The sequence below is a fragment of the Palaemon carinicauda genome, chromosome 1, assembly GCF_036898095.1.
Source record: "Palaemon carinicauda isolate YSFRI2023 chromosome 1, ASM3689809v2, whole genome shotgun sequence".
In the NCBI taxonomy this organism is placed as follows: domain Eukaryota; kingdom Metazoa; phylum Arthropoda; class Malacostraca; order Decapoda; family Palaemonidae; genus Palaemon; species Palaemon carinicauda.
This window is the reverse complement of record NC_090725.1, coordinates 261,075,842-261,090,841: the sequence shown is the minus strand read 5'-3', so window position 1 is coordinate 261,090,841 and position 15,000 is coordinate 261,075,842. Positions and strand designations below refer to the sequence as shown.

At 33.9% G+C, this 15,000-nt stretch overlaps 1 protein-coding gene across 4 annotated transcripts in view; it reads right to left on the bottom strand.

Moving 5' to 3' along the window:
• Positions 1 to 15,000, bottom strand: part of LOC137655644 (uncharacterized) — a 582,773-nt gene that overhangs the window by 347,771 nt on the left and 220,002 nt on the right. The window contains exons 1-2 of one of the 4 annotated variants that reach the window (XM_068389619.1): positions 4,641 to 4,769; positions 3,061 to 3,632 (exon numbers count right to left, since the gene is read on the bottom strand). The exons of 1 other annotated variant lie outside the window; for it this stretch is intronic. The gene's annotated coding sequence lies outside the window, so the exon portion shown is untranslated. Of the gene's footprint in view, positions 1 to 3,060; positions 3,717 to 4,640; positions 4,770 to 15,000 lie in introns of those variants that run through there. 2 more of the 4 variants (XM_068389601.1, XM_068389609.1) reach the window with 2 other exon arrangements.

The following is a 15,000-nucleotide window of genomic DNA, read 5'->3' as shown; positions in this document are numbered from 1 at the left end:
TGTGTAACAGCGTATTCTCTCTCTCTCTCTCTCTCTCTCTCTCTCTCTCTCTCTCTCTCTCAACATTTAAGACAGAATAACCAGCAGGTCCCGTAAGAAAACATACAGTGGCACGTCCGGAGAAGCCCCTCTGCAATGAAGATGTGACCCGGAGCTTATCGTTAGTAATTGTGGGAAACAAGACTTGCGGAAAATGTCGTTGTGACGAGGCATTTTTACCTTGATGCGTAAATAAAAAAATTAAAACCATTTTATTCTTAATCAAAAGAACGAATATCAATATCTAACAATAATAATGACGGCAGCTGTAATGGTAATGACAATAGAAAATAACACTTACTCGTCTAATAACAAGAAACAAACAAGTAAATACAAAGCACCAAAAATAAGATGGATCATAAAGAGCAGCCATTTCGAGCGTCCGTAGTCAGTACAAACAAATTACAGGGAACTCTGTACTTCCAGGAATGTAGGCCAGTTAATTCAGTACATGGCGCCCTGAAGGCATGCGTACGGACATACAAAGTTCCTAACTGATATCTCTCCTGATTCAACGATCCTTGCGAGACTCTAATAAATGGATGGGAGTAATTAGATTCCAGAGTCCTTGGATGATCACCGAGGGAGCCGCCTTTCACGGTCGCATACTTCCTAACTATTTATTAACGTTATTCACATACCCCACTTTATACTAATTGAACCCTTATGAATATGACGATGGTAGGGTCTATTAATATTAATGAGATTATTAATAGCTATGAATTTACTAAAAGTGACTGGTGAAGTACTTTTAGATGCAGGAAAATATTTCTATTTGGTAAAATTAAATTATGAATAAGAATCAAATCAGACAGACAGCGCTTGCCAGTATTGATACATATATATATTTCAAAATAATTATTCTATTGATTCTTTAAACACATATTTACATTGTACCACTCGGAAAGCTCTCGGAAAATATTATAAAACTAAACATTCATTGAAAAAGAAAACTTTATAAACTATCATGTACAGATATGTGTTTACATATACTGTAGTATATGGAATTGTAGTTGCTACAACTTTAGTGGGGGTATTAGGAAAGAAATTTAGAATTATTCTCAATTCTAATAAAAGTAAGCAATATTTCTACCTCAACGACTTTTTTAATAAAAAGAAAAAGAGAATTGCCAATACCATTGTTGTCTTAATTACGCTAGGTTCCCTAATTCCTCATTGATAATCATTATCAACAACAAATACAGTAGTAATAACAGTAGCAACAAAAGTATATATTAGGAGTAGTTGTATAACACGATAAAATGTTCAAGTTATCGAAAGACGACTTAGAAATATTGTTTTTATATTAAAAAAAAAAAATCACAAATCGAAATATCAATTCAACCGCACATATTGGAGAATATGTAAAAATGTCAATCTGTAAAATAAATAAAATTTTTTCTCTCATATATACAGTAAACACAAACTCACACACACGCATGCATATATATATATATATATATGTATATATATATATATATATATGTATATATATACACACACACACATATATATATATATATATATGAAATACACCGAATATTCATCAGACTTACACTTTGACAATGAATATTAATATTCCAATATTACAAAAAATATAACCTTGTATCTAGGAATATTTAACCCGTAAAAATGAATTAATGAGAAAAAGTAATTAAGTGACACAAGTTTCCTTGACGCATTGGTTCAGTATATTCTCATGGTCTTAATTTTCCACAAAAGATATCCATCCAGACTCTTCCAATCAGCCACCAAAATCCCCTTTTAATCATATTTGTCCAGAATTAATGAAACTAAAGAATCAAGCAAAATAAAATGAAAGCAAACACCAACTAGGATCCATGGATAGAGAACGCAGTAAATCGTAAATCCTTGCAGTTAATCTAAATAGTTCGTCGATGGATGAATCACTAGATTAAAGTCCGCCTTGGACTCCTAGTAAGATTCTCTCTCTCTCTCTCTCTCTCTCTCTCTCTCTCTCTCATAACCACACCATTAGGGGGAACTTTATTGATTTTTTGGACGTAATTATCAGAATTTTAAAAATTCTTCCTCTCTTTTTATGGAAGCGTGTGTAGATTAAGAAAATTGTCATGAAAATGCACTTGAAGTAGATAAGACCACAAAAACAAGCAGCCCACGCGAATTAACGCGTGCAAAAAATGAAAAATAAATAAATAAATAAATAAAATGCAATAAAATAAAAACACACACAAAAATTAAAGCTCCTTAAGACCAAAACTTAGCTCTAACGACGAATTATAACAACATGAAAACGGGAGCTATTTCATGATATGCTACATCATGTGATCGACAGAGGCTTCCAAGAAACTGCCTCGACGTCACAGGATGCATTGCACACTTCCTTGGCTACGCAATTGGCATAACACAACGCACGCACACGCATCATCGTGCTTACTCTACCATGTGCATTTTAAAGAAACCAGTTGCTAATAATATAAGCATTATGAGAGAGAGAGAGAGAGAGAGAGAGAGAGAGAGAGAGAGATGAGCAATATAGTTCAAGGCAGAGTTATTTGATGACCATCCTTTTCACTCGTAAATTCGTGGACCTAATTAGAGGTTTCGATACAAGATTATTTGAAACCACCAATTCATCTTAGGAAGAACATGTGATTTTCATGGCAGAGGAAAAGATCATTACTTCTTAAAAGATGCTATATTTAAAATAAAATGATTCACGAGGTTTGGCCGTAAAAGGGAGAAGAAAAATGTAAAGTTATAAAAAAATCACAAGAAAAAATATTTGACTCCTTGATAAGGAAAAATAAAAATACTCAGATCTGAAAATAAACAATGTTATATAAACATATGAACAACACATCGGTATAAGGTCAACATCATATAATCTATTGTCATATAATTTGAGCTCTAAAACGACAATTTACTATGATTCTGTTGGTCTATAAAAGAATCTTACAATAAATATGGCATAGATCTTAACTCAACAAAAGGCCTAATAAAACGAAATAAAAGACGGAATGTTTGGTGTAAACAAACCTCAGCTGTCAACAGGTGATTCCCCCTACCTGTTTATTATGGGTGTTAAGGGGCATACGTCTTCCTCCTTGCCGATGACAGATGTGTTTATATGAGGCTCTGCAGGTAGCTCGTGGTACGAAATACTATGTCACAAACACACCGTGTTCTGTACACTGGGTGGATTAGTACCTTCGTAGTATTTCACTTTTTATTGGACGAAAAAAATGATTTGAGTTTCTGAGATGATACGTTGATAATTTATTTGTTTAAAGACGAGAAGTAGTTCTAAAGCATCATCCAGAACAGTACATAATCGTATTATACACTATTCGTGTTTATACTTTTGTTAATATCACTTGCTATGGAAATATTCTCAAAATACAAAAGGTTTATTGTTATTACTTCGATTAATTAAATCAGGATAGTCTTCCCCTACGGGGAAAAATGTCACCACAACACATTTCGTAAAATCGACTGTAATTCATAAGATTTCAAAATCCATGGTTTTTCCGGCAGTAAATCCTGAAAAACAACGCTTGAATTTTTTTCCAAATAACACTTCGTCCTTTGAATTATCCCTCGATATCACCCTGTAAAGGGACAGAGAAGAATGCTATTCAAAAGAAGCACCAACATCGATCACTCGAGACAAACAGTTAGGCCTCAAAACGGCACAGCGTCACTGAACATCTACCCGCTCCGGGACACAAGGCAGACTGACTTGATCATATTTTTTTATTCGGTGAAGAGCCTACGGCCCAAAGGAGGGTTCCGAGCATTTTGAAGAATGAAACGTCAATGGAGAATTCCAATCCGCATTTAGACTCTCTCTCTCTCTCTCTCTCTCTCTCTCTCTCTCTCTCTCTCTCTCTCTCTCTCTCTCTCTCTCTCTCATGATAATATCTATATTTAAATATTCCTCTACAAACAGATTATCTTTAAGTGCATTTTAATTATCTGTATTTAATTCACTTAGCAGTTGTCTTGCACTGAACTATGTTTTTCTCATACCATCCACTTTATCCTTAACTTGATATTCTAAATTCTAAAGCCATATTTCCACTGCTTATTTCTCATGAAAAATTCTTAAGCAAATGTTACCTAACAAAAAGACGTAATACTTACCGACCAATACTATATTTTCTATAATTCATATAAACAAGCTAACATCTAAAATAAGAACACAAAAAAAAAAAAATCATAAACTGGAAGGTCATTAGATTATCCTTCAAACTTTTAATAGCAATGGCACAAAATCAATATTCCGGATCTAGCAGCGTCACGTCACTTACAAGATCAATTGCTCTGTAAATTCCTTCCATTCTTTCTTGACCTCTCAGCTTCTAACTCTAACGTTTTCTTCTTCTTTAAACAAAAAGTAGCGATGGAATACAGACACAAAAGACAAGAGACGCTAAATTTGCTACTTTGCAGAAAATAGGGAAAGTGCACTATAACAACAGATCTTCATGTCAAAGTCAAGTTTGCAAATACCACTTATTAAATATATATATATATATATATATATATATATATATACATATACATATATATAAAGTCCAAGAAATGAATCATAAAATATCGATTTAATAGTTTACCGCCACCGAAAGATCCACGACGAGATAGGTCAGCGTATGGCCCGCTTATGCTCCAAAAGTTGCCAACCAACTGAGCAAAAAGCAAAGGACTCACTACCCAATTGCCTCTACTGATCCCGCGACTGACGATCACGATGAATTTAACGACGACACTGCCACACTGAAAAGACCTCGTCCAACATCGTCCAGCAACCTCTCACTAAAACGCACAAGGACCTCCCGCCTACTTCCACCCTCCCCACACCATCCTGGCATCCTTAGAATTTAGGGGACACCCCTGGGTGCAATCCCCATCCTCGACTTCCATCATCCCACGGCCCCGATGGTAGTAGCTACTGAAAGTAGCATCCTGTCGCTGCAATGATCGATCGTTTGATTGGGCATCGGTTTAAATGAAACGACCTCGGGAGATAACGAAATGGATACCAATTCCCATAGATTTTCAGCAAGTTTTGTTTAGACGGGAGTAGCCAAAGTTTAGCGATCCATATATGCCTAACGAGGATTAGTTGTAAGAACAAAATATCGCAGTTAGATTGCAATAATAATAGATCACAACACATACAATCGTTTCCCAGAGACAACACTGGCTCTTCAAATGGGACCTTTATTTCACCAAAAGGGTGGAGAGGGAGGAGGGGTCGTAGGATCTACGAAAGGGGGAGGAGGAGGAGGAGGAATGCATTTAAAGGAGAGGGATGAGGAGGGGGAGGGAATAAAATTCTTCTTTAGGGGCTTTCACATCTCGTTAGATATTGTTAGTGCCAATTGCGCCGACGGTATGGAGGGAAGTGCCGCGAGGGGAGGGGAGACGCGAGGCACCAGTTTACCTTAACATCGGTGAAAAAGCAGAAAATTTGAATACTATGGTAATTCTTTACATAAATTTTACTGACAAGTTTAATAATATGCATAAAGATGCGTGTAATAACAAATATCACCTTCATAAAACACATTACTATACTATTTTACAAAATATTTATACCAACAATTAGAGATAAACTGTTAGTAGAAGTGTGTAAAACCGAAATCGTTCTTCCGTTCAAGATAATGTGTGACTTTTCCTTAAACTTATATATGGTCCAAATATATTTTTTTACACCTACATTAAAAAAATAATTCATATCCTATTTTCGCTCGTGTGCATAGAATAAGACAAACATATAGAAGACTTTGGTTTATTAAAAAATGAATCTAAACTTTTGAAGAAAATTATATTATTCATTTTTCAAAGACGCTTTATCTCTACTTACAAATAAAAAATATATTCTTACAAATACAGATAAAATATGAGAGATGTAATGAAATACGACCATATAACACAAATCAAGAATAAAATCCGATACAAAGCTTCCAAATTATCATGAGAATAACATCTCGAGGAAAATATCCGACAAGAAATACGGTTATGAAAAATAAATTTACTAAAATAGCCCTTACAGAAACATGAATCGAGTAATAAAATGAGTAAGTATAAAAAACTAATTGTTATGTACTACACAACTGCAATAATTCCTAATAAGTTCTCCTGTACACTTTCAGCAATAACTATAGGAGCAATAAGGTTTAACAGTACAGAATCACAAATTATTATTTCTTTACAAGAGAAACAACGATAAAAAAAACTACATAAGTAATACTATTAACATTACTATTTGTATTGAAGTAACACTGAACGCAACAATGGCAATGGCAATGGCAAATATGACGAAACCAACATGAGTATCAACAAAAGCACCAAGAAGTGTTATGAAGACATGCAAATCACACGGAGTCTGTCGACAGGTCGCATCCAAATGAGGAAGGACTCATTAAGGAAGGTCTCTGACGACCAAATTCTGAGAACTTCTTTGTTACAGATGAAACGGTCTCTGTTCCGCTCTTTGCTGAGAGAGAGAGAGAGAGAGAGAGAGAGAGAGAGAGAGAGAGAGAGAGAGAGAGAGAGAGAGAGATCTTTTCACAACTATGATTTACATGAGCCTCTCTCTAAACCAAGGTCCTTCTCTAAACCTAAATCACAATTAAATAAGTAATAAATAAGTTGTCCAGTCAGGGGACAGGCTCTCTCACCACTGACCCCTAGGAAGTATAGAGATACGGGATCGTTGGTCCTAATTTCGCCAGTCTTTATAGTCAAATTCAAGTCTCGATAGTTTCTTGCAATACCATATTTTTTAACGGAATGAATATTACTATTATTCACTTTTATTTTGACGGTATGGGATATAAGACACTGAAAAAAACACTAAAAAATGATATAAAATAATAAAACATTTGTCAGGGATAAACATAGTACCCATGGCAAGTAAAGGCAAACAAATAAATACCACAGTTAATATGTGAACATCGCAAATTATTCCTGCCTTTGTATAATAATTGCGTAAAAAATACTTTATCGGCTACTCTCGTTTATCCAAGAATATTCTTATTGTTATTCGGAAATTTTAGGATTGGCAACATTATACTTTGTCATCCAGTTTTACATCGTCAAGTAATAATATTAATAATAGGAACAATATCATACGTAACATCAACCAAAAATGACGGTGAAATCAAGTGTACCAATTCAATACGCTATTGGTAAACAAAGAAAACACAATCATTGTTTCTTACGACGCAAAATTTCCAGGAACGCTGTGGTACTAATGTATTATCAAAAGAGTATTTCCTCTAAAATTCCACACACGTTTTTACGACTTCAGGTGTGAGAGAGAGAAAATTATCAATATCCGTTTCTAAAGCAGTCTTTCAATGAATCTTATATGAAAAAAAAATTGTCTAAGTTGCTTCCAGAGAAGATGTCTTACAAATGTAAAAGCCTAACTCACAACATTAGATTTTCAGAAATCCTTTGTAAAACGGTTCTAGAGATTTTTCTGAATAATAGTAATAAAAATTTCCGCTTTATCACATAAAACTCAGCTATGCATATATTTTAGTTTACGAACAATGAACCCCAGGTAGAAAGCTACCACACTAACAATTTTCAGAATGGACAGTGGGTAACGTACCGTCAAGACCATCTCTTATATTATCGTAATTTTTATGGTATAGACTGAATAATAATAATAATAATAATGAATAATAAAAATAATAATAATAATAATAATAATCGAATTGACATCAACATAAAAATATTTCGAGCTTTGCTGACATCAATGTCAAAAGCAAGTGTTAAAAATAAAATATTAAGAACATACCCTCCCCTCGATTTCACCATCATCATCTCGTCCTACGCCTATTGACGCCAAGGGCCTCGGTTCGGTTTCATCAGTCGTCTCGATCTTGAGGTTTCAATTCAATACTTATGGTGGCCAATGCGGTAACGTCCCTGACTGGTGAAAGCCCGACTGGGGTTCGAGTCCTGCTCAAACTCGTTAGTTTCTTTGGTCGCTGCAGCCTCACCATCCTTGTGAGAGCCGGAACGGGGGGTTTGGGGAAGCCTATAGGTCTATCTGCTGTGTCTTCAGCAACTATTGCCTGGCCCTCCTTGGTCCTAGCATGGGTGGAGAGGGGGCTTGGGCGCTGATCGTATGTATATATGGTCAGTCTCTAGGGCATTGGCCTGCTTGATAGGGCAATGTCACTGTCCCTTGTCCCTGCCATTCATGGACAGCCTTTAAACCTTCGAACTTCTACATTCATCATCTACTACTTTACGCTTCATAGACCTCGGCCATGTAGGCATGGGTCTTCCAAGTCTTCTGGTGCCTTGTGAAGCTCAGTAAAACGTTTGGTGAACTAATCACTCTTGGGAAGTGCGAAGAGAATGCCCAACCATCTTGAATTACCCTTTTATTTAAATATCAGATTACAACTTACTTAACCTAGGTAAACATGCTTTTATTACTATCGTTATTGTAACCATTACTAATGTTCCAAGCAAAATGGCCCCAGCACGAACATAAATAGTGGGCTAACCTCAAATCTAAGCGCTCTGGTATAGACTTATCAGTTCCTCCTTTACTTAACCCAGATGGTTCTGTCACTCAATGTCAAGCTACGACCCTAGTTGTAAAAGCAGAATGGAAAATTGGTAATTTCACTCCAAATGTTATTCTATAACTCTCTTATTATCTAAAGGTTTTGAACGTCTTTGGCATAACGGCTGAATAAGGATGCTGAAGGCTATAATCTGTTCCTTAAAACAAATTAAACTGCAATAGGAACCTAATAAACACATTTATTTCGTTATCAAAATAACACATAAAGCCTTTAAACATCCAAACTTAAAACTGTAAATATATCTTATGAAAAATTTCAATACTACCATCTATATACTTGGTGCAAAAAAAAAAAAAGACAAGTTTTCAAAATTCAATGAATGATTCACTAAATACCAAGAAAAATTCATGTACATGTAAAATGTGAATTGTAACCAAAATAAATAAAGACTAAGCATGGAATAGAAAGGATATCAAAATAATACACAACACCAAACTATTTTCTAAAGCAAAATGTATGGTATATATATAACAAATAGAAACGAATCTCATAAAAAAAAAAAACATATTATAGAAAACCCTGGACGGACGAATGCCTCGCATCTTTTTCTCATTCCTTTCCACAAATACCAAAATCCTGGAGGTCATCCGGACACCCAAAATCAAAACGCATTCCACAGTGAACACCGCAGAGAGGAGGGATGCGGTAGACGGGTCGTAGTAGGGGGGAGGCGAGGGGTTGCTTTGACGCATTCCTAACATATGACATGATATGTATCGTACCTGAATATTTAGGACCACGGGAATGTCAACCAGTGACACGACTCCGGTCTAAAATATCAAGTGTAATAGTTTGTAGCTCTCACATTTATCCCACTTCCTTCATACGTGAATAGATACGCAAGTTAAATTCAAACTATCATACAAGGTATAAACACACACACACACACACACACAGACACACACACATATATATATATGTATATATATATATATATATATATATAAAAAAGTGTGTATGTGTGTGCGTGTGTTGGCTTGTGTGTGTATGTCTATGTGTTTATTTATTTACATAATATAGATATAGATTTAAATGAGTGAATTATAAAGATTCAAACAAATAGCTTGATTCGATTAAAAGTAAGTTTATAAAAAAACAAAAATCACATATCATTGACTGGAAATGATTAACGTAAACACATTAATATATATATATATATATATATATATATATATATATATATATATATATATATATATATACATACATACATATATATATATATATATATATATATACAGAGAGAGAGAGAGAGAGAGAGAGAGAGAGAGAGATACACTCAATATCTAAAGTTATCTGAATAAATCTGCAGCTGTAAGATCAGAGACAAATTAATCTTGTCAGTCCCAATCACAAAGTAATAATACCTTGCTATAATCTTATCCATGAAATTTTTAAACCCGGAGCAAGATGATGTAAATTATCTTGCTAAAAAAGCTATCACCGTCATTGGAGGGATCTGAATTCGTCCCTTATCATCATCTCTCTCTCTCTCTCTCTCTCTCTCTCTCTCTCTCTCTCTCTGTTAACAATTTACAGAGGTAGCGTTGCATTCACTAAATAAGTGAAAACTCATGTAATTTCGGCGTCAAGTTTAAACATATTTTCCTCATTTCGATGCGTTGGTTCTATTATTTTTTTCCAGGTAGAAGTTTGTGAACAGAAGTAATAAAATGAACACGATAAAATCCAAAATTCTGTATATACAGGTAATTTTGCAACATAGTCTAATAAATACTTCATCGTTAAGCTGGAGAGAATAAGATGAAATATACGTGCATTTGAGCCTGCAGACGAACATTGTCCGCAATTTTGTATAGATTTCCAATACTTCACGAATATCATTTATATTAGTTACACAAAACTTACCGGCAACTGTCTTTGAAAACTGCCATTTTACAATATCAGAGCAAATAACTTCCAATGATAAATGGATATTTCACTCCTGTGGCTGTTAAGTATTCTTACTAACATAATCTTCTAGAAGGAACTCTTTAAAAGACTGGCTAGAAACTTCAGCAAATCAGCGCAATGGGGCTCGGTTAGTCAGATCTAGAGTGAATTAATAAGACTCAATCATTTAAAACGGAAGCAGTTACCATGAAAGAACTAAACAATGTCTAAACGAGATACCCTACAGTATATGAAGAACTTTGAGCCACAACGGCCAAATGTCTCGGTAGTGAAGAAACAAATAGCAGAAAATTGAGAAGAACTTCTCAGAAAGGAATAATACTGATTACTGTCAATGAGAAATAGAAGCTCTAATTCAAAGGATTTACTTAAATATCAACTTCAAAACTCATTCAAAATAAAAAAGATGCATAACTAATAATATCATTTAAAAACCAGTTGAAATTTCGTCATGGAAAATTAACTGTTTAATCTAAATGTAAATTCAGATAAAACGAGGAATTGAAAATATCAAACAATTCACTGAGAAAAATGTAAAGATTAAACATTATGGTGATGATGATAAGAACCATGAAAATACATAAATGTTGATGATGGTGCCTGATCAACTAACGTAATATCTAGAAAGTGTATATACAGGGAACTAGCGGGCTGCAAATTTATATGAAATTAAAAAGAAAGTTGGTAAAAAGAATTGAACAGAATCACAATAACCACCAACAAAATGGTCAAAAATATTCGATACACACATACACACACGTTATATATATATATATATATATAGATATATATATATATATATATATGTGTGTGTGTGTATATGTATATATATATATATATATATATACATATATATGTGTCTTCTCTCTCTAGTATACTTTTTCCACGCCTAACGCAGTCGCGTACACTTTCAAAATACTTTGACCTAACCTTTCACCTCTTTGCATCTTCCTCTATGCAATTCAACTTTTCTCAATCTTTCAATTCTTCTTTTGCCATACATACAATGCATACAGTTCATCTCAACAATTCCACCCGGTTTTCTTTCATTCACATTTAACATCTAAACTTCATTACTATATAGAAGAGTTTGCCCAACAATCCCATCATATATTACCAGTTTCATTCCCATAAACAATTAAAAAAAAATCTTCAATTTTTGACACCTCCTAACACCAACTGTTGTATTTCCCACCAGACGCCTGTGCATGACAACCGCTTCTGTTTTTGGACTAACCAAGTATACAATTACCGCTAATCTTTTTGGTTTTTATCTAACCGCAACCCATTAGTCTTGCTATTACTTATTCTCAAATCTATCTTCTTAAAAGTTATTCAGAACTCTACTAGCTTCTAAAGTTTGTCAATACTCAACTTATAAGTAGTGTAACAACAGTAAATATTAACCATTACACGCCCTATTCATAACCCATTTTCGTATCCGACAATTCTGCACCAACATTTACCATTATTTCTCTGACTTCTCGCAAGACCTCTTTATTTTTCAAATCCCAAGCCTTATCAAGGTCAATTCATGCAACATAAAATTTATTACTTTAACTTTCAAACTTCTCTCATACATTTCTGATAGCAGGAATTAGCTGTCTAAACCCTCTTCCTTGTCTGCATATTCACTGTTCTTCTTCTTTGATTCATATGTAATATGGCTGACATAATCAAATGATACTTTCCCTGCCTTAATAAGCAATGTTATGACTATATAATCATTACAGCCACCTCTTTCACCATTACATTTACACAATTAATTAATCATCCATTTAACCTTTCGTAAATTTCCATGATACAGATATACTACACTACAAACTTTGGTAAGTCGACAAGTAAACTATCACCACCATACTGATACATCGCACTATCACAGTTCTCACGTCCTCCGCAGTCAATTCCAAATGAATTCTCCATTTCTAACCATTCAGCTCTGCCTATATATATATATATATATATATATATACTTGATTATATTATGTATAAACTTGAATTTGGCCCAAAGATAAATCAAAAGAATCTGTAAACATATCTGAATACAGAAAAACGATGACATAAAAAACAATAGCAAGAAACAAATACAAAAGATATGATTTGACTCCCTTGGAAGCCATTTAAAACCAGTTTTATGTGACATTATTAAATTAAACCCTTTTACGAGACGGTTGCGCAATTCTTGTGTGCAACTTGTTATGCAATCCACTAATATGACAATAGTGTGGTACGATGCGTACACACTATTAACATCGTTACTTTGAAAATTATTAGAATTCTAAAGATGAGGAAATGATAAAAAATTTAGGTCTCAGTCACATCAATAAAATGATTGCATATACGACTAAAATGCTAAAATATCTGAAATAACATTAAAATATAATACACATATATATAAAAGGTCCAATTAAGCTATCTGATGTAATACTTGAATCATAAACGTGGCAAGAAAAAGTGGGGCGGTAAGGGTTATCTCTTTGAAAACTATTTGAATTCTCATTCTTATTCATAACCTTTATTGGAATCTGGTAGGTTGTTATCGTTTCAGAAATAGGAAACAAAAACAAGATAAAAAGTTTCACAGTAGTCATCTCGCTCTATAAATATTTAACATTTTTAATAAAAACCGGTCCTCTCTCTCTCTCTCTCTCTCTCTCTCTCTCTCTCTCTCTCTCTAATGCTTTTATCTAGTCATATCTACATAAATATGACAAACTTGAACAGACACACACATCTACCAATCTATTTACTTACACACACACACACACACACACACACACACACACATATATATATATATATATGCATATATATAAATATAGATAGATAAATATAAATATACATTAGAGGTAACCGATAAGCAACAAGACTATGTTCAAACTCCAGGAAAAACCTCTCGAAAGTAAACAGAACCTAAGATTGTTTCGCTCAACTGGATTTACTGTACATAAATAGGCAAAATGGAATACATCTTTATTCTACATTGCAGTATAGAAGACAACTACAAGAATGAGAAACCCATTACAGCAACTGCTATAGTTTTAGTAAAACTTTCGACAATGTAGTAGGCGTTGATGGAAAACTATAAATGGAATTGCAAACATATCAAGGAGGCACAATATGAAGTACTTAATTACAAGACGATATAAAATAAGAAATGGAAGTCACTAGTGAAATAAAACAGTGACTCACATGATTGATATCAGTGTTCAGATTACTATAATACACGATAATAGAGAAAACAGTTGATGAAGGAAATAGTTTTAGGAATAATTCGACAGAGATACGATCAACATTCTTTACATATAGCAGAAAATCTATAGAGAATGCAAAACGCATCATTCGTCTTTTGGTAGAAAAGGGAAAGTGTGTGTTAGAAATAAACTAGATAGGTGCAACTCGGGAAGGATATTGTTTATGAGATTGGCATTGTCCCTCGTTGATGTCGCTCAATGTCACGCAGTTCACTGTAATGTTGCTACATTTAACAGCATATTCAAGAAGGCTACATGATAGCTGTGTCTTTTCAATTGTAGATATTTCAATTGTAGATGGAATTTGGCAGGAACAGAGAAACTGTTTCCCATCAATCCCTGAAATTTTCCTTTGAATATGCGAATTATTCAAGGAACAATTTATTCCACCGCCAAAAATAACCATTCAACCCATACCGAAATATGTTTGCTGTGGCTTTTCTATGGCAGATATCAACATGAAAATTGGTATGGACAAAGTAAATATCCATCCCATAAATCGGCCTCCGGCGGATATCAAAAAATGACTACTGTGACTTTTCTACGGCAAGTATCAATACGAAAACAAGCATACCTAATACATGAAATCACAGAGAAAAGATGTAATAGAGACCTAAAAGGAAAAGTGCTTTGGAGAAGTATTTATTACCATCCATTCTGTATTAATAAATAAAATAAAAACAAACAGTAATAATAAAATTAATTCGAATTATTAAATATTATTACTAGCATTACTAAAAGAACAGCAACAAAAATAAAAACATTGATAACAATAGTTATAATAACAATTCCTACTATAGAGATGCTACAATGGCTAAAAAATAGGGTATACAAGAAAATATAAGGTGCCACGAAATTGTAGTTAGGGCCATCTTCTAAGAAACCAAGGGTGATAATGGGAAACAGCAGTACATAAACAGTATTCTGAATGGGGAAAAATATATTGAAAAAACTAATCCGGGATATACGAGAAAATGAGAAGATGATGGACGCAGCTAATAAAGTATTTATAAGAGATACACCTATGATATTAAGGCAGATGAGAAAAATGACAGCCATAAATAAAGACAAAACCAGACAATGGGAAACTGATAAATTGAGAGACGACTTAGAAAACAAAGCGAGCTTGAAAGTATACAAGAATTAGAAGAAAGTAATTGAAAGATAGCAATTATATGAATGCTTTC